Source organism: Anoplolepis gracilipes, chromosome 2 (assembly GCF_047496725.1).
Source record: "Anoplolepis gracilipes chromosome 2, ASM4749672v1, whole genome shotgun sequence".
Taxonomy (NCBI): domain Eukaryota; kingdom Metazoa; phylum Arthropoda; class Insecta; order Hymenoptera; family Formicidae; genus Anoplolepis; species Anoplolepis gracilipes.
This window is the reverse complement of record NC_132971.1, coordinates 6,619,955-6,647,909: the sequence shown is the minus strand read 5'-3', so window position 1 is coordinate 6,647,909 and position 27,955 is coordinate 6,619,955. Positions and strand designations below refer to the sequence as shown.

The 27,955-nt window shown below is 40.2% G+C and overlaps 1 long non-coding RNA gene across 1 annotated transcript in view; it reads right to left on the bottom strand.

Annotated features, from left to right (window-relative positions):
* The window catches only part of LOC140676464 (uncharacterized), a 132,474-nt gene that overhangs the window by 14,096 nt on the left and 90,423 nt on the right, over positions 1-27,955 (bottom strand). The window lies entirely within an intron of this gene.

Below are 27,955 nucleotides of genomic sequence, written 5' to 3'. Positions count from 1 at the left end.
TCTGATGGAGATGAGCAAAGAAGAAAAGGAGGAAGAGGGGAACAGACAGAAAAAAGGCAAGTTGTCCGAAGCAACGGTACATGACCGACCGGCTTATCGGCACGAAAATCGATACAAGGATTCTCGCTTGCGCGAATGGCGAAAGGCACGACGGTCAAACTGTTGTTGAACTCTGTTGTACCAAACTCGCGCGCGGACACTTCGGGAACAATCGATAAGAAATTAATATCCGGCGTGTCGATTGGCGTGTCGTTAAGCCGGTCGACTCGAGTTGAAATAATAATGGTATCGTGCACCGAAGTAGCGTGTATGGGTAACCACAGTCGAGAGGCTGAAGAGAAAGAAAGAGAGAGATAGATAGAGAAATAGGGAGAAAGAGGCTATCGCCACCTCCTTGACAGTGACAAATGGACGGAGATTTCAATCAGTGAATGGAATCACCACTGGCTAACCGCGTCTTTCTCTTACCACACCGTAGGTTGACCGTAGCTTCTTACGTATGTATGTATGCGCGCCCACATGTGTTGGAAATATATACTCGGACACACCTCAACCTGTCGCGTTGGTGACCGAACGGACGACTGGGGTCCGGTCTCGTGTTTAGGTCTCTTTAAGCTTAAGATGGACACCTCGAAGCTTTCGTAAAAAGTGCCAACGTTCACCACAGTCGCGTTGTAAATTTTATCTAAATTACATATATCGCATCGGACGAACGATTTACATACAAATTTATCGGGCATATAAATTGCGCGCAAATCTTATTATTTTATTCAAAAGAAGGTTTCTAAATAAAAAACTGCGCCATTTCTACCAAATTTCAATTCAAAGGAATAAATGCGTTTGTACGACAAACGCATTTAGTACAGAACTTGCGTACGAGTCGGCAGAAAAATAGAGAAGCGGTTGTTCACAATAGTCAAGAAATGATCGTTAAAATATCTCCAGCAAAGCTGGAGTCTTCGTCTTCTCATTCGCGGCTGTGAATAAAGGGAGGGTCGAAACGACTGTTCGCTCGTTTCCTTACAAACGATTCGCGGGATTCATCTCCAGGGCTTACCCTCCTCGGTCTCATTCTCCTTCATTCTTCTCGGCGAATTCTCCCGTGGTATCTGTAACGCGCTTCTCGCGGTACGAGCGCAAGTCTTTGAAGGTTATCTGATTCGTCGAAATCGTAAAGGAGTCCCCGATCGCTCTTCCTGTGAAAATATATTTCCCGGTTTCAATCCGATGAGGATCCGTTCGACAAGCTCGAGATTGTTGCGTGGAAAGTTTGTGTCGTGGAATATATTTTTATTTACATAGATAATGTAGAACAAGTATTTTAAATTTATTTGACTTTCATACAATGAGTGTTGAAAAATAAGTTTCGCAGTAAGTTGAAACAAAAATAAAATAAAAAATTTTTTCAACACTAAGGCGGGAGGAGATTTGCGAAAATGTAAAAAATTATTCCGAAATATCGCCTGTGCGATACAAAGTGATGGAGATTCGAGAGAATCACGAGCGAAGTCAGGGCGACCCATCGAAGCTGCGAAAAACGTCTGTCGTCGTTGTCTTTGTGGGATGCCACGACGTGGACGCGAAGTAAAAAGGCCGGTGAGAAGGAATGGGGGCGGAGGATAAAGGGGTGAGGAGGGTCGCCTTTTCGGAGGAAACCGGGTGTTAGCCGGTACTCTCTTATCTCGCGGCGATCTGATCCTAATTTATAGCCACGTTCCAAATAAACTAGTTTTCGCTGTCGTCACTTCGCCTCTCCCCCGCCCCTCTCCTCCTTCCCATCTGTGTAGGTGTGTGCGCGGGTATATGTGTGTGTATACTAAACGCGTTGGTGCGTTCACAGCGCTTATAATGCTACTCCCTTCTCTCCGCTCTCAACATCCGCTCCATCCGATGACCATCCTCGATCTTTCAGCCTCTTCCCTCTTCGTATACACTGGGGCACAGGTATACGAAAGTGTGAGTCGCGCGAGACGCAGCGCTTTTTGTAGTACCTACCATCAGGGATAGACTCGATCTTTGCTCCTTGTTTCGTCCTCTTCCCAATCGCAGAATGTACAGAGAGAGAGAGAGAGAGAGAGAGGGGGGAACAGAGAGCACAAGAAGCTCTCTCTCGCCCGTGCCCTATAATTGCCAATTAGCGCGGGGATGTTTAATCGTTATTAGGACGTGAAGGAGCCTGGTCGGAGGCTGGCTCCTTCTAACGATCATCGCCTTCCAACTAAGCGATATTTACACGATCTCACGGCATCTGCATTAAAATTCGCGACCACCGTGCACACATCCGCCAGAGGCGAGAGAGGATAGGCGATCTTTTAACGGTTTCGAGATTCCGGACTGCGGCGGGAAGAGATTCAGGTATCTTCTTAATAAATCCTCGAACACGTCGCCGCGGTTTCCTTTCTCCCTGTCCCGTTCCTCTCTTTTTCCACTCACGAAGAAAGCGTCGCCGGTGACTCTTTGAGAAACGCGCGCGTTTCTGGAATTCCCGGTCTCTCCATCGTCGGTCGTTTTAGTCAGGTCGACACACGCCTCGTCCTTCTTTGTCCTCGACCTCCATTCTCATTTCGAGTGTTTATCGCGCGTACAGCTGTCTTGGCGTGCGAAATCTCCTCCCGAAAACGGTAGCCCCGGTTTATTTACGTTCCCAGATGCGCGCCAGGACGGTTCGAGTTGCTAATCGGAGACCACGCATCGCCGCCTTCCGACCCTGACGAGACGAGGCATCGCTATCATTCACGTGATTTCGTGACTCGCTAGTTCAGCCGGTCGGATGCAAATGTTATTGATTGAGAATAAAATCGCAGCGCGCAGCCCGACGGGCTCTTCTTTCTCTCGCCCCCCCCCCTCTCTCTCTCTCTCTCTCTCTCTCTCTCTCTCTCTCTCTCTCTCTTTTCTGAATATAAATTGACACGTTAATTTTAAGACCGGACAGATATAGCGAGAGATACTATCTCGGCTTATTAAAAAAATGATGCGTTTCGATATGATGATCGCCCTCGTAAAAAGATCTTCGTTATCCTTACGCTCTTACACATTACCACGTAAATACTCTACACTACGTCTCGTGTATGTTTAACGGTATTATTAATAGAGTTATAAAATAAACACACTCTTATCTTTCTCTCTCTTTCTCTCTCTCTCTCTCTCTCTCTCTCAGACATGTTATAATTAAATCATTATAAAAACGCGTATACATACGCGTTGTTATTATAATTTTCCGAGCAAATTATAATTCGCGTCGATATACGCGAGCAGAATGTTAACCTCTCCTTTAAAAATACATAATGTTAAGGTAGAAGAGGCGAAAGGGGGGAGGGAGGGACTATCAGCGTGAGTTATTATTAAAATTCCCGCAACCTGGTGCTTTCATTTGAATTAATGATTGTTTGATGTTTATAATTTCATGCCGGTCTGTCTTCTGCATTATTATGCGAGCATTATCCGCGGCCGGCCACACGAAAGCAGCGTAATAATTACACGATGGCACGTTGCCATTTACGAGAGTATTTCGCTTGTTCCGCGCGATATCTGGCGGCGGAGAAAATTCGCGGCAATGAAATTCGCGTTATCGCGTCGAATTTCGAGACCCTTCCGTTTTATCCCGCAGTCTGGTTTTCTAGCGATCGACGCCAGATTTTCCTCCCGATCTTTTCCAGCAGGACGACCATTAAATTACGATATAACATTGGACTGATTCTCCTTCCAAGAGTAATCGATGTGACTTTCGTCCCTCGCGAGATCTTGTAAATAAATCACCATTGTCGGTGAGAATTCATGCGCACGAGGGGAACGCTATCCTGAAATCTTAATCTTGTATCCGTAATCTTTTGAATACAAATATATATATATATATAATAGAGAGAGAGAGAGTGAGAGCGAGTGAGAGAGAGAGAGAGAGAGAGAGAGAGAGAGAGAAATTATTTAAAGAGAAGCAACTGCATTTGATTTAATTTATAAATTAATAATTACAAAGAGATAGTTTGTGCATGTGTATGTGTGTGTAAAGTGTTTCGTAGATGAATAGTGTGAATATTTGATGATTTTATCATGAAATACTGTTGCATAACTTTTGGACCGTTAAAGATGACGTGGAACGAATAAACAGGTTTCTATAGAGCATCGAGAAAAAATCAACAGGTACAAAAACAGTTTTGCGTTTATAAAGAGGAAATACACTTCGATTATGACTTTTCTCAGAATAACGAAATCAATATCAAATCGAATTTTCCTCTATCTCTCCTTTGATTAAGATTACATTCTTACAAGAAAGAAGAAAAAAGCAATTTAATATCGAAGTCAATTTTGTGCTCATTAGAGTAGAATAATTTTTTGATAATGTTAACTAATCGATTACTAATCATAAGTATTATTTCCTCTTCTCTACTGTGACAAGGTCGCAATCGACGCGCTGATAATAACGATTTATCGATAAAAGTGTGCGCGATGTTTTTTAATTGTCTAAATAGATTGCTTTGAGTTTCGTAACGATGGAGAGCAAAAACGAGAGAACGTAGCGTATATTGATAATCGCATAAATGTTTATCGTTCGTCGCGGTGGTGGTTGTAACATCCGTATGTAACATCCAGATGTCACTGCAAAACTTTCGACCGACTTGCCGCATAATCGCGTGACATTTGTCATCCAGACCGACGGCGACGCGTGGATGTCATTTCGCGGTCCGACGAACGAACGAGGATCAGGCTACAGTGGGTGAAAAAGACTAGAAAAAAAGAAGAGAAGGGAATATGACAGATAGAATAGATGACTCGAAATATAGTTTTCAAATATATAAAGGCGATAGCGATCAACAGTTTCGAAAGAAATATCAAAATTTAATCTTCTTTAATCGCACGTCACGGAAATCTCATTCATACGTGTCTGCATAATTGTTGTAGATGTTATCAAAACACGATTAATTTGAACGTATCGCTGATCAACATCATTCGAAAATGCGGCCTCATCTTCTTTAAAAAATGATTCAACTTCAGAAAGTCTTAAAAAATACTGCTGTCTGAAAATTTTACAATTCACGTATTTAAGATTAAAAAGATATATAATTTCTGTATTTCTTTCTTTATAATAATTTTAATATTCTTATCTTACGCAATTTACATTCGTGGGACGCACCATGTAAGGATGTTGTCTCTCGATTTTGAACATTCTAAATACAGGCAAAGTGAAAGTGAAAACTGTCTTTTAAAAAGAACTGTCAGAGTCAACATGTATACGCACTTAGGAAGGCAATTAGTCTCGATGAAGTTTCGATTACAATCAATATGACAAATGTTTATTTCGCGCAATACTCATATATATATATATAGTACAACGACAGATGTACGGTAAAAACAATATATCGGTCGTATCGATCGTATTGACACATATAACGGACTTACGTCCATCGGGAAAGATATAGTAATCGAGTATCGATATAAATGTCAATCCATCACTATGACTGTGCATAGAGTCCAGCTAATGGCCAATTATCTAGGAATTTTGATCGCCAACAAACTTTATCAATTTGAAAAGTAAAAATCATTAATTTGTACGGTTGGGTTGGTAAAATTCTTGTGCGAATTTTCACTTGAGACTTCTACACTCGGAGAGGGAGATTAAAACATCTAATATCTTTCACCGAGATACTAATATTTCTCGCCGGTATTTGCGACGTACGTATTTGCTATTAAAGTCCTTGTTGTATAATACGCGTGTCAATCGAAATGCGTCACGCGGAAATAGTTGACAATTGTCGCCAACAGTTACGGGCGCATAAATGCCCGCGTAAGCGCCGCGATACGCGTTACGATACGCATACAGTAATGGCCGGGTGAGTAGCGTGTTTTGCATAACGATTGCATTTTATCTCATGCGGCATGCACACACGCGCGACATATCGTTTATTAACACTGACACAATCGTTGTCACGATACCAATTATCCAGAGTTGTGAAAATAGTAGCGCAATACGTAATGAGCAGGCATTCCCGGAATCTGAGTCCAGCCGAATTAATGCTATCAGTATAAATGGGGTTATCTCGAGCAATCGGATACCTCTAATTATAGCCAAATTCGTGAATATTGACCACTATTCAATTATTTTGGATTACCCGGGTACCCGAGTATAAAAATCACAGGCAATATACTCGGATACTTCGATGTATCAATACATATTTTTCATTAAATTTAGCGCTCTGTAATTAGTGGGCATGAATTAAGAAACATTTTGTAATATCCAAAATTATCGGGTATTCGGGTATTGACAATATTAAATAAAACGTGTATGCTTGGACACACGCGACAATCATTTATGAAGGTAAACGCGTGTACAGTAATACAATGGTTTGGTTGCGAGTTTAACGAGAATAAACGTGACATTTTCACAAGTATCGTGACAATTTAAACCGGTTATCCGATTATTGAACGAGCTTATAAATGCGATTGTTACGGTCTTATCGATTCGTACGTCAGCACTTGAGACCTTCCTTGTTAATCTTTTTCTCCCTTTGCCCCGTTTTTTTAAATAGACCGTAATTATTCGAGAACTCAACAATCTTCATAATTTGTTATGCGAATGCATGAAAGGTACCTGATATATACGCTCAATATTGTTGAAACGTGACTGTTTGATTCAAACGTAACATTTGCTCTAAAACGGTGTAGACATGTCTTTACGAACAATCAGGTAACTGCGAATTCCTTTTTCTATGAACTTTACAGAAAAGAAAAGGAAATGAGCATGACGGCGTTGATCTCTAAGACCATTTCCATTTCTCTGTTACAGAATAAAGCGGCGCCGTTGAGGAAGAGTCCTGCGTGGAAGTTCTGCGGCCGGACTGTAAATACGCGCTCCTGAGTGGTCTCGGGATTTATTAGCGTTATCTCGACCTCGCGGAAAGAGCGAGAGAAAGAAGTGCAAAACGAGTAGGGGCAAGCACAGGAAGGAAGGAAGGTGCTCGACTCTTCGAGATACATAAATCTCGTTCCTCGACCTCTGGAACGCACGACTAGGAAAAGACGTATGAGAGGGCAGAGAAAGACTGGCGCGGGAGGGGGGGAGCGGGGGCTGGGACAGGAGAGGAAGGATAGAGGAGCGCGGTAGTGTGCGAGGCGGGAGGAAGCGGCTTAGAGGAGATTTAGGAATTAGGAGAATTACGTCAAAGTGCCTGCTTACGCACGGCTACGTACGAACGGCGAAGTGACACCGCGGCCGGGTAAGAAGAAAGTATAGGGACGCGCTCGGATTTACGTCCGACGCGCTCTCTTACCTCTTCGCTGCTAGCGAGAGCGCCGCCGCCATGCTTTCGATCGGTACCACCGACCGATCTGGTTGACGGCGAGAGGAAAGCAATGCGAGAGGAGCGTACTCTCTTAAATGGAAATCGGTGTATTATCACTGATAAGCGGCGAACAGTGAAATTTCACTGAGAACAAAAAAACCAACTAATGACTTTTCTTGTGAAATCTTACTGTCATAATTAGTAAAAACAACTTGGAGCAAAGCGTGAGTGTTTTTATTGGAAATAAGCATTTTAAGTATTATTATTTATAAAATTAATAAGAACATACTTTAATAAATTTTAAATTTTAAATTCAATCAATTTAATTGTGAGCAATGTATGTTGCTACAGTTGCTGACAATTAAAACACAAACAAATATATATATATATATATATATAAAATTTTCTATTCTTGAAATTTGTCACTGCTTTAATCAGTGACATGTTCACTGATCCATTTTAAGAAAGTAGCGATGCGCGAGCGATCCTCGCTCGTCTATAAAAGTACGCTTCCGTCAAAGTCATCCAGATCGGTTGATCGACGAACGACCTTTCCGCGATCATCCTCGACGTTCATTGGTGCATCATTTTCACATGTACATTCGTGCGCGCGCGCGCACGCACATACACACGTCAACGTTTCATTGCCGATCATTCAGCGTTTTTCCGCGAAGACGAGTTCTCGGAATGCGCGTAGAGTCGTTGATTCTGTAAATAAAGATAAAGGGCGCTAATCGCGAGAATATCGGTGTCGCAATGAAAATACACGCGTGTACATATATACCTCCGATGGAAAGGCGGATCGTTTGAGATTCTGCTGTATCTTGGCGGACAAACGATGTGCCTCTTCTGCAATCGCTAATCACACGGGCAACGTGCAAAATAGCACTCTTTCGTTACGAAGTATGTAACGGAATCTTTCTTAACGATCGTCGCACGAAATCGCTCATAATTCGACAGAGAGATTTCGACGGGACGGAGCTACCAAGTCGCGCGATATCATCGAGATAGAAAAAGAACTTGATCTACCTGTTGTAGGCTTAAGGCGAAAAAAACGTAAACGAGAGACAGATTACATTACAAAGCTACTCTATCGTTAAACTTACCACTAACTCCTTCAATTATCTGAATGAAATATTAACGTATACCCGAATACCCGCATATAGAGATGGCATGATAAATAATACACCTACGCATTACACACACGGTGACACGCGCAAGTATCTCTAGGCCGTAGATCTTAAGGCTGTACCTACTACATCACGAAATTTTATCGGCGTGACGCGTCCAAGGATCTTGCAGAGAAAGAAAGAGAGAGAGAGAGAGAGAGAGAGAGAGAGAGAAAGGGAGAGAAAGAGAGAGAGAACCTCCGCCGTGAAAAGTATACATCGCTACATTATAAGTATAAATATATGAGTGAATCGTACGAATGCAGTCTGTATGACGTGACACACGCTGACGCGTATAGTAATATTATCAGCAGGCGAGAGACACGCGGTGTGAGAGAGATGGGATAATAATCGTTAAGAGTCAAATTCGTCCCTTTTCGCGCGACAGCCGTGCACTCGCGCATCTCAAGAGTCAAAGACAGACAGAGTCGAGAGACAAAGAATCGTACAATACTATTCCTTCCACTTATTTTAGATGTTTTACGATTGTTATTTAATGCTATATTTTATTGTATTTTTCTCTGCAGTTATTAATTTTTTTTTTATTTAGGAACAATTTTAAGTTTTTGTTGCTTAATTAGTCGTGTTAATGTAAACTTTTACTTTTAAGGGATAGGGAAGGTTAATAAGTTTGAAAAGTTGTACAAAATATACAGGCGAGTCATCGCGGATGCGTAGCATAAGAGAAATCGAAATGCGGCGTGCACGGTGCTCGAAATTGTTGATATTTTTTTATATTATATGTATATTATCGTCCGTCTTTTCGAAGAATTCACTCAACGCGAGTTATTGTCGCGTTTTGGAGAAAAAAGAAGCAAAAAAAAAGAAAGAAGTTTCACGACTTATTATTTTGTACCTTGGCGTAAATGTAAACGAGAGTGAGCGCGAGAATCATGGTCGACGGTCGAGGATGTATCGAATGAAATATTGTACATTGTTTTGTAAAGAATACATTTATTTATATCTGTGATAAAACGAGAGAGTTCAATGAAGGGGAAAAAAGTAAAAGAAGAAAAAGAAGAGAGGAAATGATAACACACATACACAAAGCGTTCGCGGTATCGGTATACTTTAACGAGGACTGTCGGTGCTCGTGCATTCGCTGACACACGTATATTATAGTATAATTATATAGATACGGTAACGTTTTTTTTGTAAATATAATCAGTAGTAGAGAGAGAGAGAGAGAGAGAGAGAGAGAGAGAGAGAGAGAGAGGGGGGGGAGAGTGAGAGTGAGTGAGTGAGTGAGTGAGTGAGTGAGTGAGTGAGAGAGAGAGAGAGAGAGAGAGAGAGAGAGAGAGAGAGAGAGAGAGAGAGAGAGAGAGAGAGAGAGAGTCGAAGAAAACGAGGGTCGAGTGTATACCGCTTTGCGCGGATAATTTAACGAAGGCGAAGGGTAAATAAACTATAAATATATTAATAAAATATAAATATACATATAAATATATAAAACGCACGTTTTGTGTACATTGTCGCACCCTCGTGAGAGAATCTATTTGTTGTGAATAGTACAGGTATAATGAGATACAGATATATACTAGAATTATCAAGTTTTATTCGCTTGTTCGTACTTCGATTGTAAAGTAATTAAACTGTACATAGCTCTGAATGTGAATATAAACAGAATATATATATATATCTATTATTATTATTGCTATTATTATTAAAAAATATCTTGATAATATTATTGCTATTATTATTATTATTTTATTATTAATAATATTGTCTATCGCATTATACATAAATTCACGTATTATAATATTAAAAGGAAGATTATTATGTTCCACGTGTGCACGTATCATACTTTCTTTCTCCGTCTACCTCAATTATAAAACACGTTATAGTCGCAGCGTTACTTTCCTTCGGTTTTATTCGCGATAAAAATCTGTGAATAAAAAGAGACCATTTTAACGTCGTAGCACGTTCATTGTTCAAAGAAACCCGAGTTTCACCATCCTCGATTCGATAAATCGTCCTCGCTCAATATTCCGCAGAGATCGACAGGTAATATCATCGCGCTCGGTCGTACGAACGATGCGATATTCAACCGGGCCGTTGTATATCGAAGGTTACAACAACGCGCGCACCTGTTTGCGAATCTCTCCCGGCTTTTATTTTCGGCATCGCGCGGATTTTAAAAAAGTCACGGACGAGTTGTAAGTCGCAGCACGCGCGCAAGCCGCAACAGAGGAACCACATTGTGCCTATTCTAACGTACCACAATGGACGTCTCCGTTTTGAATATTCGAACAATGGTACTTTTGCGGTGGGTGGAGTTTCAATGAAAATACATGGTTCTCTGTGAGGGGAGGAGGAGCGGGAGCGACAATGGATCGCGCTCACACTGCTCTATCCCTCTTCGTCCGGAGAGAGGATAAACTTTACTCGGTAGTTTGCAGCCGGTTAAAGTTTTGGGGGATACGGCACGGACGATAAATATTGGAATAAGTTGTTATATAATACAATAGAGAGAGAAGTATTAGGTATATATTCACGTTACGTCGAAAATCTGTGTCTGTTTGACAGCTGCCATAAATCGTACGTTGCGTTCCTTCATTTCAAAACGCTCAGCGTATGAAAAGGATTATCGATTAATATGAAAGCCTAGAATAAAAAGTATTTGTTTTTGATGTATCAATAAAAATCCTCGAACCTTAAAACGAGACCACCCAGACTCGGCTGGCCGAGGGAGACGGACGCTCTCACCTGACCCACGTCCTTCCGGTCTGTTGGCAACAAACACGCACTCGCGGCACGCACGGCCATCGAGGATTAAAATTCAAGCAACGAGAGCGAAATGAAATTCCAAGGTAGCGTGAGGCTCCCTCGCCTCGTTCCTTATCATGGATCTATATATTCTCATAGATGCAAAAAATATTTTACACATCTATTTTTAAGAAAAAAAAAAAAAAAAACATGAAGAGATTCTTCCTATAAACTCGTATATATGTATAATTCAAAAAGTATATACTCGAGCAGATGTACACGGTAAGTTTCTTAATTTCCTTGTACGTGGATAATCGTCCACCGGTTCACTCGTCACGTTGCGTGCCGCTTTTCGTGGCTCACGATATTACGATCGCACCTTGTGTGACTATATTGCCGTATGTTAAATCTTAACAACCATAAATTGGGCAACAAAAACTCTCCTCGCTGCGGCCGCATCGGTAAGACAAAAGATTAGGACCTCCAATTTCGTGGCAGGATATAACGCCATAAAGTCATAACGCGTGTCGGTTCTTTTTCTTTTATTTTCGTTCTCTCTCTCTCTGCCTCTCTACATCACTCTTCTTCCTCCTTCTGTTTCTCTCTCCATCGCTTCTCCCTCTTGCGAGTGCCATCGGTGTATTCCACTTGAGTCGTATTACCACGCCGACGGGGCAGATGCAGGCGAGCCAAGTTTACATGACTCGGCCATATAACAACGGTGCTATATCATTTGACAAGAAATATGGGATCTCGCGCGGCTGTAACGTAATTCAACGCGGGGGATATACCGCGAGCAAATCTGCCGCGTTACGTCGCCAAATTGTTTTGATTCGAGATGCGCGCGAATATAAATATCGAACCGGCGTATTTCCGAGGAGAGATGCATCATTTAGCGACAATTTGAATGTCCTTTTTCCGTCACACATACGCAATTTGTATCGCGACTTGTTTTCGTCATTACAATACGGAACAACTGACAATGAGAGGGAAATGTCACCTGTGACACGTAATAATTTATATAATCACCCGCCGAGAATATTTTGCCGATAGATTAATGTTCCGTAGCGTTAAAAATACTTGAGAGAAAATAATATTCACGAAATTCCCCGATCACCCGCAATTCATGTGAAATCTCACTCGATCCGCGATTCCTACTGTGTGCCCGAGCGGGCAGTACGTGAATAACAACAGGAACGATATTAATAATAATGGCGGTGACAAGAAGCGAGAAAGAAAGAAGGAGAAAGACCGAGATCGATAACCCTGCGTCCGAGCATTACCATAAATTTGAATGTCCGCGCGCTTCCCCCTTCTTCCTCTCGGTTCGTGGTCTTTTCGCGATTTCTCTCCCTCCTTTTATCTCTCTCCCGCGCGCGAGCATTTCCCCATGACTGCCGCCCTTTTTACGACTTACTTTATGGCAAAGACTCAATTTGGTCGCGGCGGTTGGTGCGCGTTCTCCGGTGACTAATATACCGGGATGCGCCGCGTGGGGTGCAACGCGGTGATGCATCGCCACGTATGCCTTCTTCTCCCTTAGGAGATACGGGCCCCTCTACGGGACACCTTCGTTTCCAACGCGCGGGTACGCGTTTTTACGAATGGCCCCCTTATTGAGCATAGCCATCCCCTTCCTCCCCTCTCTCTCTCTCTCTCTCTTAACGCGTTGCTCCACAAGATCGTTTAATATTCCCGACTTCTTTAACGATCGCGAAAGCATACATATATGTATACATTGCAAAATATATTACTGTTATTTTCTAATAATAAATCTAAGAGATTGAAAAAAATGTAAATGTATAAGAATAATTTTTGGAAAGATTGATTTGAAACGAGAATAATTTTTGGCTCGAGAATAAATACCTTGGAATAAGATATTAGTATACCAACTTTATATATTCAGTGTTGTTTTCGATAATCATTTTTCATCACTCTCTTTCACTCATTTTTTGTCATGTTGCTTTCATATTGTGAGCGCGCACTTACGAATGGGCCCTTCAAGAGTACACACTTTTGCGGGGGTACTTCACCATGGGCACCACGTTGGACCTCGTCTTCCTCACCGTGGGGCATCGGGACCGCGCTAACTTACGCCGGATTACGAATACTATTTCATAGGAACGCAGAGAGACCTTTCAGAGGGGTCCCGGCCATAATACGACGGCCTCTTCTGCATCGAACGGATATCGCGTAGTATGCAAAATATCACGTCGTTTCCTATGATATACAACGATGTGAGAATAGTTGTTTATCGATGTGAAATCGATTTATTATATGGTATTTATTATACAGTAAATCTCTGTTATAAATTGCTCCATAACGAAGATTGTAGAATAACTTTAAAGAGAGACTAACTAACGTAACCGGTATAATCTCGTGGATAAATAATTTCAACATATTTTACACTATTAAAAAAAGAATAATTATAATAAAAATATATTTATAAATACATATTATAACCGATATACATATACTCTTTTCTTACATCTTTTATATATAATCGTTGTGAATTTTTAATATATAAATCATAAACATAGAGAGATAGTATCGATGAATTAAGCGCACTTCGTCCATGTAATCCTAACTTGCCGCATTAGCGTAATTATGATTGCTTCCGGCAAACTTGCCACCGCAGACCGCGAAGAAGGCGAGCGCGAAAAGTTAATGACAAACTGCTCACAAACTGCTCAGCCTGAAACCGGTTGAGGACAAACTCTCGGTCGAAAACTATCCGAATAGAACCGATGGAATTGTCAACGAAGGTGACGGTGCATTGTCTAATAAGAGTTCCACCGCTCTTACAAAACGATGAAGCTACCTGCGGATACGCGGGCAAGTACGTAAGGACGAGCTTCCAGCTGCGCTGGAATGTCGAATTTCCTTTTGGTAGCATTTATCTGCTACGACACTCCCGTCGAGTGAACTCAACGGGAAGCATATCCTGTGTGACTTCTAATGTTGTGTCGAGGACAACACAAATGTCCCTTCTATCGACTTAATTATAATACATCGTAGTCCTTTTTTCAATTCGAAATTTGAAAGAATATAAAGAGGAGACTATTTGTAACTACCTGATTTTTTGACAGAGAGCATTATTTAATCGTTATAACCAGTTGGGGATACCTCTTTTTCTTTTCTTTAAATAATAAAAATAATAAAATTAATTAAAATAATAAACAATAATTATTTTAATAATTATTTAGTAATTGTCATATTTAATATTAATTATTAAAATAGGTAGTAAAAAAATAACAAAAACATACCAAAATTTATAATATTAAAGTCTAATTAAAATTAAGAAGAAATAAAATAAATAATAGCCATATCGATCAAATAAATATATATTAATACTTTTATTATTATTGTTAGGCTAATCACACGAGGAATTAGCTGAAATCTGTAGGAATATAGTATTTGACGCTATTTGGCTCGTGTCGTCTCGACGGCATCGGGCAAAAAGTAATACTCCAATGGGCGAAATAATCTGGAGTACAAAATAGTGGACCGATAAGCCGACGGGGAAGAGGCAGACCGCGGATGCGCACGCGCTCGCACACTTATCTGGCACTAAAGATGTTTACACAGCGCGCTCCGCGCCGCCGCTATCACTCCACCCCCCCCCCCCCTCTGTCCTCTGCCGCCTCCCCTCCTGAAAGAACGGGGCACTCTAATTGATTTGTGGCTCCGGCGCTATCGGTGCTCGTAACTTAAATTAAATTACAACGAGAGCAATCGCGCCCGCCGACTCGTCGAAAAGTTATGCTTCGAGACCGCAATACTCCTCGTCTCATCCCGACTGCTGTTTTTAACGACGCAGATTATTTCTTGGCGGAACAATACTTACCTTGTTGTATTACATAGCACGAATGAATATTCGGATATCGTTTAGCTACCGCGATATTAACGACAATATTTTAAATCAGAACTTTCCGACGTCGGAGCCTGCCTTCTCAAGATGGATGGATATGTAAGAAATGCGGTTGAAGATAAAAATAATTTAGTATCCGAGAGGATAAGTAAACAGAAACTCATTCGATAAATTTAGGGACAATTAATAAGGTGACAATGTTAAGGATAACGATATCTAAATGATCTCAATATATTTAAAGATAAGACAAAAGTTGAAGAGAAAAAAGTGATAACAACTATAGATGTATTGAGTCTTAAAAAATTTCTTTTTACATTTCAAAAGATATATATATATATATATTATACTATACTATATAATACTATGTATAAGAATATTATATGTTAGATCAGGATATATTTTATCTAACATGCGGTGATTGATAAAGCATATAACTCGATGAAAACTGACAAGAGATTATTGGAAAATTATCATAGCGTACGTTCGGACAGGAATGAATACGAATTGTAAATGAATTGATATCAAATCGACTCAAATATATATATATCATTTAATTTTCTTTTTGACAGCTCTACTTGTTCTGACAGCTAATCAATGCCATTCGTATAAAAGTAGGAATTAGTCCACTCAAGTTGTTCTTGTGCCGCAAAATCTTGTAATTCGTTGTCGATGACAGTTTTAACGATGTTCGTTATTATTTAAACTTTGTTATAATTTGTAATGAGCTACAAACGTTTAAAATATTTAAAAGGGTATATTAATCAATAACGAGCGAGACGAGAATTGTTGAGTCAAGTAATGTAAATTTATAATAGTACAATAGAATTTATCTCGTTTGCAATTTCTTGATCTACACTGTTGGAAAATTTGTGTTAAATTTAACACAAATCGTATGTCCCAAATGGTGCACAGAAATTTTTCTGTTAATTTAACACATTAAGCATATGTTAAATAGTAACATTAATATTATGTTATATTTTAACATAAAAATAAATGTAAATTTCATAATTGGACATTTTTTTGTGTGAAAATTTAACGAGAAAATAATGTTAAAGTAACATGTTATATGTGTTACTTTAACATTATTATAATATTTATGTAACATTATATTAACAGTCACTCTTATATTAATAAATAAACTCAAAATTTTTTTTTGTAAATTTTGACAGATAAATTTTGTCACTAATAATTCAAAACATATTTATAATGTAAAATTAAAAATACGTGCTTATTGTTTTATTTTTACACTTTTTTCAGTTATTTTAATAATTTAATAGTTGACTTGAATTAACAGAACAGCAATATGTTAAATTAACAACTAAATGTGTTAAATTTTAACATAAAAATTTTAACTAGCAAAATTTTTAACAAGAAAACACAAATTTTCCAATTATGTATAGTTTTATGATTCTAATGAAAAGTCTTCGAGTACATCGTCAGGTAGCTTCCGCAAACGAGATACATATTATAGCCAATTTCGACCAGTTTAATCCAATAAGAGACTACTTGGAGTCAGACCAAGAATTTGACCTCTTCCATTCTTCTCTCCTTCCCCCCCTTCTCTCTCTCTCTTTCTCTCTCTCTCTCTCTCTCTCTCTCTCTCTCTCGTGAAATATCTATTGTTGATACAAAATTATCAGATGCGATTACCGGACAAAGACAGACACCAAATATTTCTTGTTCTCGCGGATCTTATCTTATCAAATCAAGCAGAAAAGCAATCTTCGTCGACCGCCGTTTCGTGCACGTTTCGGTCAAAATTTTCTTTTCTTCGCCTTTCGTTTCTTATTTGTCCTTTCTCGAAATTTCATGATTTAAAGTTACAAAGTTGTAACGGGCGATGACGATGCGAAAAAAAAGGCCCGGGACATGCTGAATGAATAGTCGACCGTTTCTGCGGCCTGTCAAGACATTCATTGTGAAAATGAACCCGGAAACTAAATAAAGAACCCGGAACTAAAATAAACAATCACTTTTATGAAGATTTGCGAGTACTGATTCAAGGTCTCGGTTACGGTTTGTTTGGGAACAACTTTGCATGTTTGTCTCTTTTTAGTCCCCGTCTCTTTGGTTCTCGCTCGTTAAAAAAATTACGTGACATGTTCATCGTTGAATGTCGATGCTCTTAATGCTTTAATAGACTGCCCTGGAAAAACGTCGACGGAGTAGTAAAAAGTTTCCAATTGATGAGACCGTAAAGATTTTAAACGTTTTTCTGAGTATACGTTTTCGAGGCTCTACTCGAGATTAAATCAGTCTTCCTTTTGTTCTTGTACAGGAAATTTTAAAAGCATTTTTCACCAGTATATTTTTTACAGCTTCAATCCTTCTGGACCAACTACTCGACGGCACCGTGAGAGTGGTATTCGTAGATATATATGTTGCCGCCGTCGTTCATTCACGTTCCATACCTTTCATTGATGCCGCGAGTCCGGAACATAACCGGAGCGGAGAAGCGCGGCTCCTCCAAAGGAGAAACTATGCGGTCCGGATAGCGTAACGAGGGAGATCCGCGCATAAACTACTCCCTCCGCGACGACTCTCGTGAGACCCACGCACTTAAAAACTCTGGATCGTGACACGGACGGTCTCGGGAGTGTGTGAAACCAGTACAGATGGAGGGAAAGAGATTGACCGCCGAGCGGTCCCAAAGGGATCACGCCTGATTTTTTGTCTTACTTATATTCGGTCACAGTCTTAGCAGTTTGTAATTAACCATTTAACTTTATTCATTAATCGACGAAAAAATGCGCCTATAAATCTCAAACATTGAGAGAGGTGTTTCTTGTTTCCTTTTTTTTTTTTTTTTTTTTTTTTTTTTAGTAGAGTCACAAGATTAATCTCTGCCTCGCAGAGAGGACGAACGGCGCTCGAAATATTTCGAGGACGCGAGACGTCCCCAAGGATGTCGTCGCGACACCTGGATCCCCTCCTTTCGTCTCTGTAGATTGCATCCGGTGCAAATGCTGCGGCGAGACGCGTTACGTCGCAGCCGCGGCTGCGATTTATCACCGTCGTCGCTCGATTCGTCCATTCGCCAGCCATCCGCCGCGCCGTTAGAAAGCCGTCATTATTTGAGAATAATCTAAAACCGATGGTGATTAGTGGAGGAGATCCGCCGCGCCGGCGGCGTCACCTGCGCGATCAGCCTCTCGTTTATATCGAGGCCGTAGTGGCGATTCCGACAGACGGGCCGGTCGATTTTAACTATCCATCATCGCTCGTCCTCTGCTAAATGACTCTTCGCCTGGTATCGTCGAATGCTGACTTCTGTTTCGACATTTCGCGTCGTCCATTAACGTATATCCGAAACACGACGGCAAATTCGCACTTAATCCGCGCTGAAGAAGTAAGGAGAAACTTATTATGCGGAATTTTTCTTATGAATAATTAACAAATTATACGAAATATAACAGATTATGGAACATTTTATTTATTATTTACACACGAAGGTAAAAAAAAGATCAAAATTTTCTATTGCAGAACTTGCAAGAACGTTTTCTGTTTGTCCCTGTTTCCATTTTTGCGAATGGTCCTTTTTTAATATTTTTTCTTAACACGAGACACAATTATAAGTATTTGTACCCTATAAAGTGAAATATAATGGAAGAAGAGTGTTGAAATCAATTCGCAGTTAGGAAACCTTTATTAGGTTAAACCTTTTTATTGAAAAGACCTATATCGGTTTTACACTGATACACTTTTCTGCTTACAGAATTATTATGACTTTTGTGAATAAACATTAGATTCGTCACTTATTCTCTCGAAGATTAGTCACGGAAACTTGCGATGTTACAGTAGATTTCACAAGAAAGATTGTTAGCATTTTGCTCCGTTTCCAAAAAAACTAAGGTAAACTAAAAGGTAAAGGTAAAAGATAGAAGATTCACAAAAAGGAACGTTAATTATCGCGTGACACATCCAAGGTCTCGATTATCCCTCAGTTAGTTATACTTCATTTTTCCCCGTTCGTATTATGTCGATATTTTCTGTTGATATATCGCCTCTTGTAAAAGACCTTATGATACACAGACCTTGCGGGGAAAAATACGGTTTTTTTATTCTAGCCAAAAAGCTTGTTGCAACAAATCCTGTGATTTGTATAATATGTTTATAATGCATTCTATTACAAACTAACAATAAAATAAAATGCTCGTAATATTTTATTCTTGAATATGTTTTCTTTGAAACATCTTAATCCCGTTATCTTTTTGTTCGTCCCGTTACTTTCTAAAATTCTAAACAATAAGCTTTCTTTTCTTTTCTTTGAAAATATTATTCTCTTCGTATTAACGAAACACATTTAACAAATGTATTTAAGCTAACTGAAAATAAAGATTATTGGAGAAAGTTTGTTTAGGCACATTGGTTCTCTGAATCTAAGTGGTTTTTTTATTATTCTAAGCTTTCAAAAAATCAAGGTTATTTTTTAAAGTGTCTACTACGTTATTCGATAAATTTTTAAATTAAATGTTGAAAGTGCAACCGAACTCCGTCTTTCTTTCATATCAAAGAAAACAATTAGATTGAAATTTCGACTATGCCTTCAAATGTTCCCCAATGTGACCGAAGATTAAGATATCAATAAATTTTTTTTATGTCTAAAGATGTGCCTCTTTAACTGTGTGGTTTAAAAATTTTTTTTATATTATTAAGATAGTGGAAACTGCAAATGCGTGCTATGTCTATTATGTATATTTACTCATTATTTCCGCTACTCTAAAAACACATACATCACAGGTTATGAAAATCCAAGGATTTAAAAATATAAACCTGAATTTTTAATTGTTTTCTTTAAATTACGCAGCTTTTTTAATTTTAAAAGTAAATTATATAATTTTTATAAATAAAAATCAAATTTTAAAGGGTTATATGACCGCAATTTTATTAAAAATACATATTTCTTTCCTTTATGTACACATACACACACATACACACACACACACACACACACACACACACACACACACACATATATATATATATATATATATATATATATATATATATATATATTTTTTTTTAATACTCAGAATAAGAGAGAAAATATTAAATATTTAATATCTACTGTAATCTACTATACGGCAAATCTTTCTCGTTTGAACTTTTTTTTTCTCAAGCGCCACAAATATATAGATAACTTACCAGCACAAACATCTGATACAGTTAATCTGATCGATCGTCAATCCAAGCAATTTGGGGAAAAGAATTTCACGCGACTCACCGTATATATGAAAAAAATCTCAGTTCCAATCGAATCGTGCAAAATGCAGCGGCAGCCTCCAGGGTCGCGTGATTTCGTCGAACAATTTATTAGCCATTATCTGAGACAATGCCGGCTACCTGGGCGCCAAAGAACGCGTACACAGTTTAAAGTGTGCGACTTCTCCGCTGTCGCGAGAGATGGTGTACGGGGGTAAAATTCTCTGCCGCTGTGCGAGAGGAAGCTGGCCGAGGATGGCATAGGTGGACCACGCATATATGCACCTTTACTTCTCTTCTTCGACGTGGCCGAGGCGAGCAAAGCGGACAAAGAGAGAGAGAGAGAGAGAGAGAGAGAGAGAGAGAGAGAGAGAGAGAGAGAGAGAGAGGAAAAGAGAGAGAGAGAGAGAGAGAGAGAGAGAGAGAGAGAGAGAGAGAGAGAGAGAGAGAGAGAAAGAGAGAGAGAGAGAGAGAGAGAGAGGACGAGCGGAGGAGAAGTGGAAGAAAAAGTCGCCTAATTGATGCTTCGTCTTTGTTTTGGTTAATTCCAACATGGTTCGGCCATTAAAACGTCCCGCTGTATCGGCGGGCCCGATCTCCGGTGCGAGATAAATGATGACACCCGCTCCAGGGGTACCATACTTACCTCCACCACTACCATCGTCACCCACTACTACCACCATCATCGTCGCCACTACCATTGCTCGGATCAGCGCTGGTATACACGACGCATTTTTTTCTACGGTCACTATAAACGCTCGTTCTCTCTCGGTGTCCATTGGACCCGCCGTGTTCCCGAAGGACACCTGATAATCGTAAGCGGAGGTTCTGGACGAGTTTCTTGAAATCGCGCTCGATTTCACGCTTCTCGAACGCGATAAAGGTATGCTTAAGAAAGCGTAAATATCACTCAATTGCGTTGACGTTTGAAACATGAACTTTTTATGTACCATTCTTACAATTAGTCGGCATCGGTGTCAGGAATCTCAGGTCCGTTATTATTACGTCTTGACAGTGTCAACAATATACTTTTGTTCTCTACACAGTTTGTCGCGTGGTACATCACGTTGCTGTTCAAACTTTGTCGGCTTATCAATCCAAACAAAATTATCGATAATGTGCACGTGCGCCCATCACTTGGAAATGATACTTAACATCGACGAGTTATACGAAAAAAAAAAAAAAAAAACGCAAAGTACGAGCTGACTTGGCGGAATCGTATCGTAAAAAAGTTTGAAAATCGCAGAGATCAGAAATATAAATTTAAGAGAATCAACGAGATCCCCTTAAGAGCGCACGCGCGCGCAACGTAAAGCCCGTCGAGGTCGTCGCACGGCGGTCCAAATGGCGGGAATAAGGTCAAACGACTTCGGCGCGACTTCGAACGTAGATATCATATCGGACGGAGAACGTGGAGAGTGTATAAATTTGTAAAGCCGGGAGCCTGACCACTCAACGCGGAGTGGCATTAACGGCCGGCGATCGCCACTAAAACACTAAAGTATTAATGTAAAACACATTCTGATAGAGATATTCTTTCGTCCTGTGTTTCGTTCTCGCATCTCGCATGGCCTCCTGGTCGGCGCCGATTTCTGCGCGCTATCGCAACATGACAACTCCGTCCTGCCGTTTCGGATTTCGATTTCGACGAATGAGCGAGAAAATGTTCATCACGAAAGTATACTCTTTCACGCTGAGCGAAAAAGAAATTTTCACCTGGGGTAACGATAAGCTTAATGGATTATTGCATAATAATATTACATACACGAGGAAAACATCGAGGAAACATCGAAGCAGAGTTCCTTGTTTTACTTAAAGTATAATCTGTTCTATCTGTGTTTAAATATTTTTTTTTCTTTCCGTCTCATTAATGTTTCCTAAGCTTTCATAATAGCGAATACGTCCAGGATAAACAGATTTCTCACGTGTCGCAAAATCGTTTAGCACACTCGTTTCGAAACCCTCGCCTTTCTGCTCGTTAATATAAATATTGCATCAAAGTCATATCTTAGAATCATTATCTTGTCACTTTGCACCGAACGAAAGATACGATAAATTAAATGGTTGTTTGCGAGATGCTACGAGTCAAAGAAATTTGCAGTTTAAAGCAAAGCAATAATAGAATAATGAGTTGTCGTTTAGCTGAAGAGTTTAGCTAAATGGCATCTGAGAAAAATACAAAACACGAAAACATTCGCTTTTAAAATATCGATAAATATAATAATGTCCAGGCTTGAATTCTGCGCGAAGGGCAAATCGTAGAATGAATACATCGCGATCATTAATTATCGTCACGAGCATTATATTTGTCGGCGACGACTTTGGCTGCCAGACGAGGACAAAGGTGACACCTCTGAGAAGGAGGATGAACGCGCGTTAAATAGAAGAAATCGCGCGGTCGCAAAGCGACGCGAGAACGGCAGTTTAATTAAATTAACGCTTAGCGCGAGATTAACAAAGGTGCGAGGAGAGATTCGAGATGCATAATGAATGACCTCTCCCCTCGAGGACCTATTCGAGATTCTTTGGGTGGTCCGTCGTCGACTTCGTTCGGTCTCGAACCTCGTTACCGGCCCCGGCGGCACATTTTATTGCCAGTTTTCGTCCGAATGATTATTTAGCGCTTTACGAGGGCCGGCTGTGTCCAAGCACATCCGGTCGTACGAATTCTCGAAACCCCTCCCGAATGTCGACGAGTTTAAAAATCAAGATGTTTATCGAGTCGAATTACGACAAGATTATTTCCCGTGCAAATTTTTGCGAAAACTCGGCGCGATTCAAAAACGACTCCTCGAGACAGAAACTATCGCTACTTACTCTCTTCAAGGATTCTATTCGTGCATCAAAACCTTATCTTCGCTTTATTGTTTTGATAATGTTCGCAAGCGGTTACAAATTTAATAAATCTCTGGGCACTTTAATGGCGGAGACAAGGAGAGGGTCCACCAGCGCGTCGTTCGATGATAAAGCGACTAGATCCTCGAAAAGATAACGGACGCGTAATTAAATTCAACTTGATTTTATTGCCGTGGACGCAGGACGTCGTTTATGCGGCTTTTATGCCTTACGAGCAAATTCTCAAACTACGTTTTGATAGTACCCTGAGATGAGCATTATACGTCAGCTACGGCGTTCTTCGACACTTTATCGCCGCAATTTTGACATACAAATCTTTAGTCAAAAAGATATCCCGGTTTTTATTCGTGTTAATGACGATGAATCTTCTAGATAACGATGATTGTCTTTTCGCACATATATTTTAAATAATTGATTCAAAGTTAACCAAACTTTTATCAATTTTGTCATTTATATTATACAATAAAATACAGAATATTCAATTAAAATATTATTTTTTCATCCGTATCACGTTTGGCCGCGTTACATATAAAGCTCAATTAGAGTTTACTTTCTCTAAAAATGAATTACGTACGTCAAATATAACATTTCAATGAAGCTCTTCGTTTATGGAACGGAAATTTATAATATTTCTCGATGTATGTCAAGCTCGATATTGTTAAAAAAATTCAGGCTAATCATTAATCATATTGAAATGCTTGAGATAAACTTTAGTCTTATTGATCGTATTGAAAATAATAGTACGTTACACATGTGGATATTATTTTTATTCTGTGAATATTTGATTGGACAAAATATATGGTATATTCAAGATCACGTGCGCGAATACGCAGAAAATCGAAAGTGAACAGCAGCATGTATCGTTTCACGTTTGAGTAGTTGAAATCCTGGATTTAGTATTTAGTTCGACTTGTACAATGATGAATCGCGATGTTCAAGTTTAAGATATAATTGTTATCACACTTCGCCGCTTACATCCGAAGTAATTATCGAAGTGTCGAACGTACGAGACATCACATGAATATCGTAGAGACAGAGAGACAGAGAGACAGACAGAGAGAGAGAGAAAGAGAGAGGGAGAGAAGAGTAATTTACATGATAGTTGCATAACAATATAATCGCAAATTAAAGGACAATTTTCTCTAAAGATTTATGTGTACAATACTACTTGTTTCAAAGAGATTTTAACATGTTTCCGAGTTAAAAATCTGACAATACTATTGTGTGTAAAATAAATTAATTAAAGAGAATTTATAAAAGCCAGTTTTTTTGTTCAAGAAAAAATCTACGACTGCATAGAAAGAAAGAAAGAGAGAAAAAAAGTTTTATAGATTCACGTCATAGGGTCATGGTACGGACAATGCAGTACTAAACGCATGGTTGTTCATTCTGTCACGTATGAAAGAGTACATCATCGATTTATTCTTCTTCTACCTTTTGTCTTTTTTTCCGGTAGAGACTATTGTCGTGCGTAACTGTATTCCGGCTAAATTGTTACTTTAGTGTTATTATCGGCATCGTTATTACCGCGCATTTTGGACACGTCAATTTTTCTTTTAGTGCATAATATAATCCCATGAAAACATGAGTCACAATCGGACCGTGATGAATACAGTCGACACTTATCGCGTCACGCCGGATCCTCGTCGATCACCATTATGTTAGCTTCGGTTATTCGAGGACCGTCGATTCCAGTTGAGAATAGACATAATCGTCGAATCGCAGAAATCAGTCAGGTAAAAAAAGGGACGTCGGAGAGGAATCCGACTTCCGCTTGTGCGTGAAATTATATCTCCAAACTGCAATCAAAAAAAAAAAAAAAAAAAAAAAACGACGCTCTTTCCACCGTGCGCGATCTAATCGTTTGAAAATGACGACATCTCGGCGACATCTAACCGCACGAGAAACACGAGACGTACTCGTCGCGAAAGGATACACGCGCGAATGAGAAACGAAGAGAAAGAAGAAATCGACGTATGGTCTTTGACGCGGTTGTCCTTGATTCATTCAGACCCTTTTTATCTCGAGAATTCGTCCCGGAAAGGACGCACGATTTCTTGGAAGGAGAGAGAGAGAGAGAGAGAGAGGGGGGGGGGGAGGAAAAGAAGGGAAAGAAAGGAGGAGAGCTCGTCGGACATTCAGGAAGATATTTAGACTGGATCGGTGAATGTGCTGATAGCAACGCGAAGAGGACGACGCTCGGACGCATCAATGGGCTCCTTCATTCACCTTCGTTCCCGATGCTATCGCTGAGCGGTTTTCGGAGACCGGAACATCGATCTTGGTCCCCCTAATTATTTCCAAGATGGAGATTCATGAGGTCTAACCTCTCGGTTCGGTTACTTCGGGACTATTTTTGAGACGTACCTGCTGTTCTTTCGCGGGAGTGTCTCGTTCGAGTGGAGTTCTGTATATGTGTGTGTGTGTGTGGGTATCGTCACGCTCTAATGATGAGTAGCAAGGTGACTTTGCACGAAACTTTTTTTTTACGAAGATATATCTATATTTGTACATTTTTAGGTCTTCTAAGCACGGACACTAATGGAATGTGTCCAATTTCTATATCGAAGGTTTTATATACGTACAAATTTATTTACGTCTAAAATTACTCTTAAACGTACCAGAGAGAAATGTTAGGAAGCAAAGCGAGCGAAACACGTCAGAATTAAAAGATTATCGAGAAAAATGTTGCAAAAAATCAACAATAACTAAAAGAGAGAGAGAGAGAGAGAAAAAACGAGAGAGACATATAGCGGAGATTGAAACGGAAAGAGGGAGAAGAACGAGGCCGTGAAACGACGAGGACCTCGTCGAGAGTATCCGCGATGATGAAACGTGGCGGAGGAACGCGGTGCCGTAGGGGCATGCCGACCGTAGTTTCGAGGGGGGCCCTTGGCGGGGGGTGGTGACAGCGGAACCCACGGACCGCGGGGGGCCTCCTCGGAAGGAGCAGGAATTTAAGCACGAATGGCCACGCAACCAGCGGAGAGCCGTCACTTCCAGAGAGCCTGGGCATCCATTACCTCCTGGTGCCCTGCCAACCGCCGCACCGCCACTCGTATCTTATATTAATATATTATTTACCTCGCTCTGTGCCGCTATAACTCGTTGCGCATCGTCGTACTATCTCGCCGAGAGAGCGGAAGAGGACGAGAAAGAGGGAGAGAGAAAAAGAGAAAACCTAAAGTAGGAGAGAAGTCTGAATAAGAATGACCGCGGTGTGTCACGTGCCTCGCATTGTTCTCATTACTCGACGACGAGGCGGGAGATCGACGATGATCTAGAATCTAGAAGAATTCTTCAGAGAGGTCCTCCGAAGATGAATTTTAAACGGATTCTAGAACGTGAATCGCGCGAACGGCCCGCAACGAGCGAGATGGGTAACCCACGTGTATACATATATGTCTCTTTCGTTTTATACGCGTTGCGTGCAGGAAATATTTTCGCAAAATTTTCCAATGTCACGTAGATTATATACGATACTCTATATATGCCGTTAATTCTTTCTAAAAGTACAACAATTCTATTTAGGATATGTACATGTGATTCCCGCGTATCTATATATACCTTTAGAATTTATTAAATACATTGAAAAACATATTGACAGCAATAATTTTAATTGCTACATCTCATCTTCTTGAAAAATCGATCATTTTGTGATAATCGAAGTGTCATGAAAGTCATGACTTCGCATGATAAATTCAAATTAATGTGTCCCATGCCTCTTGCGTGACCGAATTCGCGCGTATCATAGGTGCAACGTGCGCGATATGGCAGGCTTTATGGTATCGCGGTACAGAAAGGTGAGCATGGGAGACTACGAGCACGGCGTGGCGTATTCATTTCCATGCCGGTCTCGTAAAGCCGACTTAATTTAATGTACCGTTTCACCTTCATCTCTCTTTCTTCCTGTCCTTTCACCCTCTCCGACCACATCCCCCGTGTTCTGTCGGTTTGTAATAAAATTATAACGCTCCGCGGATTATCCGCAAAAACGGCAGCAACGTCTTTCTGTTGTGATTCGGCAAATTTTTATGAGACTCGATTAATCGATCGAGAGAGAGAGAAAAAATAAAACTTTTTTTTTTAAATTACAGAAACAAACAACGAGTTATATATCGCGTCAACAAGGATGTGAATCATTTCGATTGAAAACAACTTGTGTTTCTCGAGCACTCGCGGATTAATAACATAGTACGTATCTCCTTATTATCGCTGTCTTTCGCGTAAGCGGTCGCTATAATTTATTAAAACGTGTTCGTAATCGCCACGCGCAGTAAATCATGGATCCCACGGTCGTTTTTTTTTTTTTTTTTTTTTTTTAGCAAAGTTACCGAAGACCATCGAATCGTCACTACGAACGTAAACACAGCAGGTAGAAGCGCCGGTAGGATTATCGGTATCAATAATCTCCTCCTCCATCGTCGCGCGTGGAACTAAATCGCTGCGTTTTAAACGTGCTATGCAAAATCCCTATGTTTAAATACATCTTACACAGATGTGTGGCGACTCTCATGAGGCAAGAGAGAAAGCGAGAGAGAGAGGAGACCTTTTTCTCAGACTCCTACGCGTCCGCGAGACTGTCTCTTCTAATGTCTCCTTCTTTCTTTCTCCCTAATGAATGGCCCCCAATAAATTCATAATCCAGCCGAAACATGCCCGCGAGATGCAGAACACGCCGTCGAACTGCATGCTTTACCGAATACATTAGCCTCGAAAGTACGCGTCCGAATGCGACGGTATGCAGCGGGAAGTTATTGATATTACCACGCAAATATAGAAAAAATATGAACAGAAGTGGATTGTAAGATTCTTGTAAGGATAGCTCGCGATTCTCTAGTTAATATTTTCACCTACTTTGATATTTTAAGCAATTA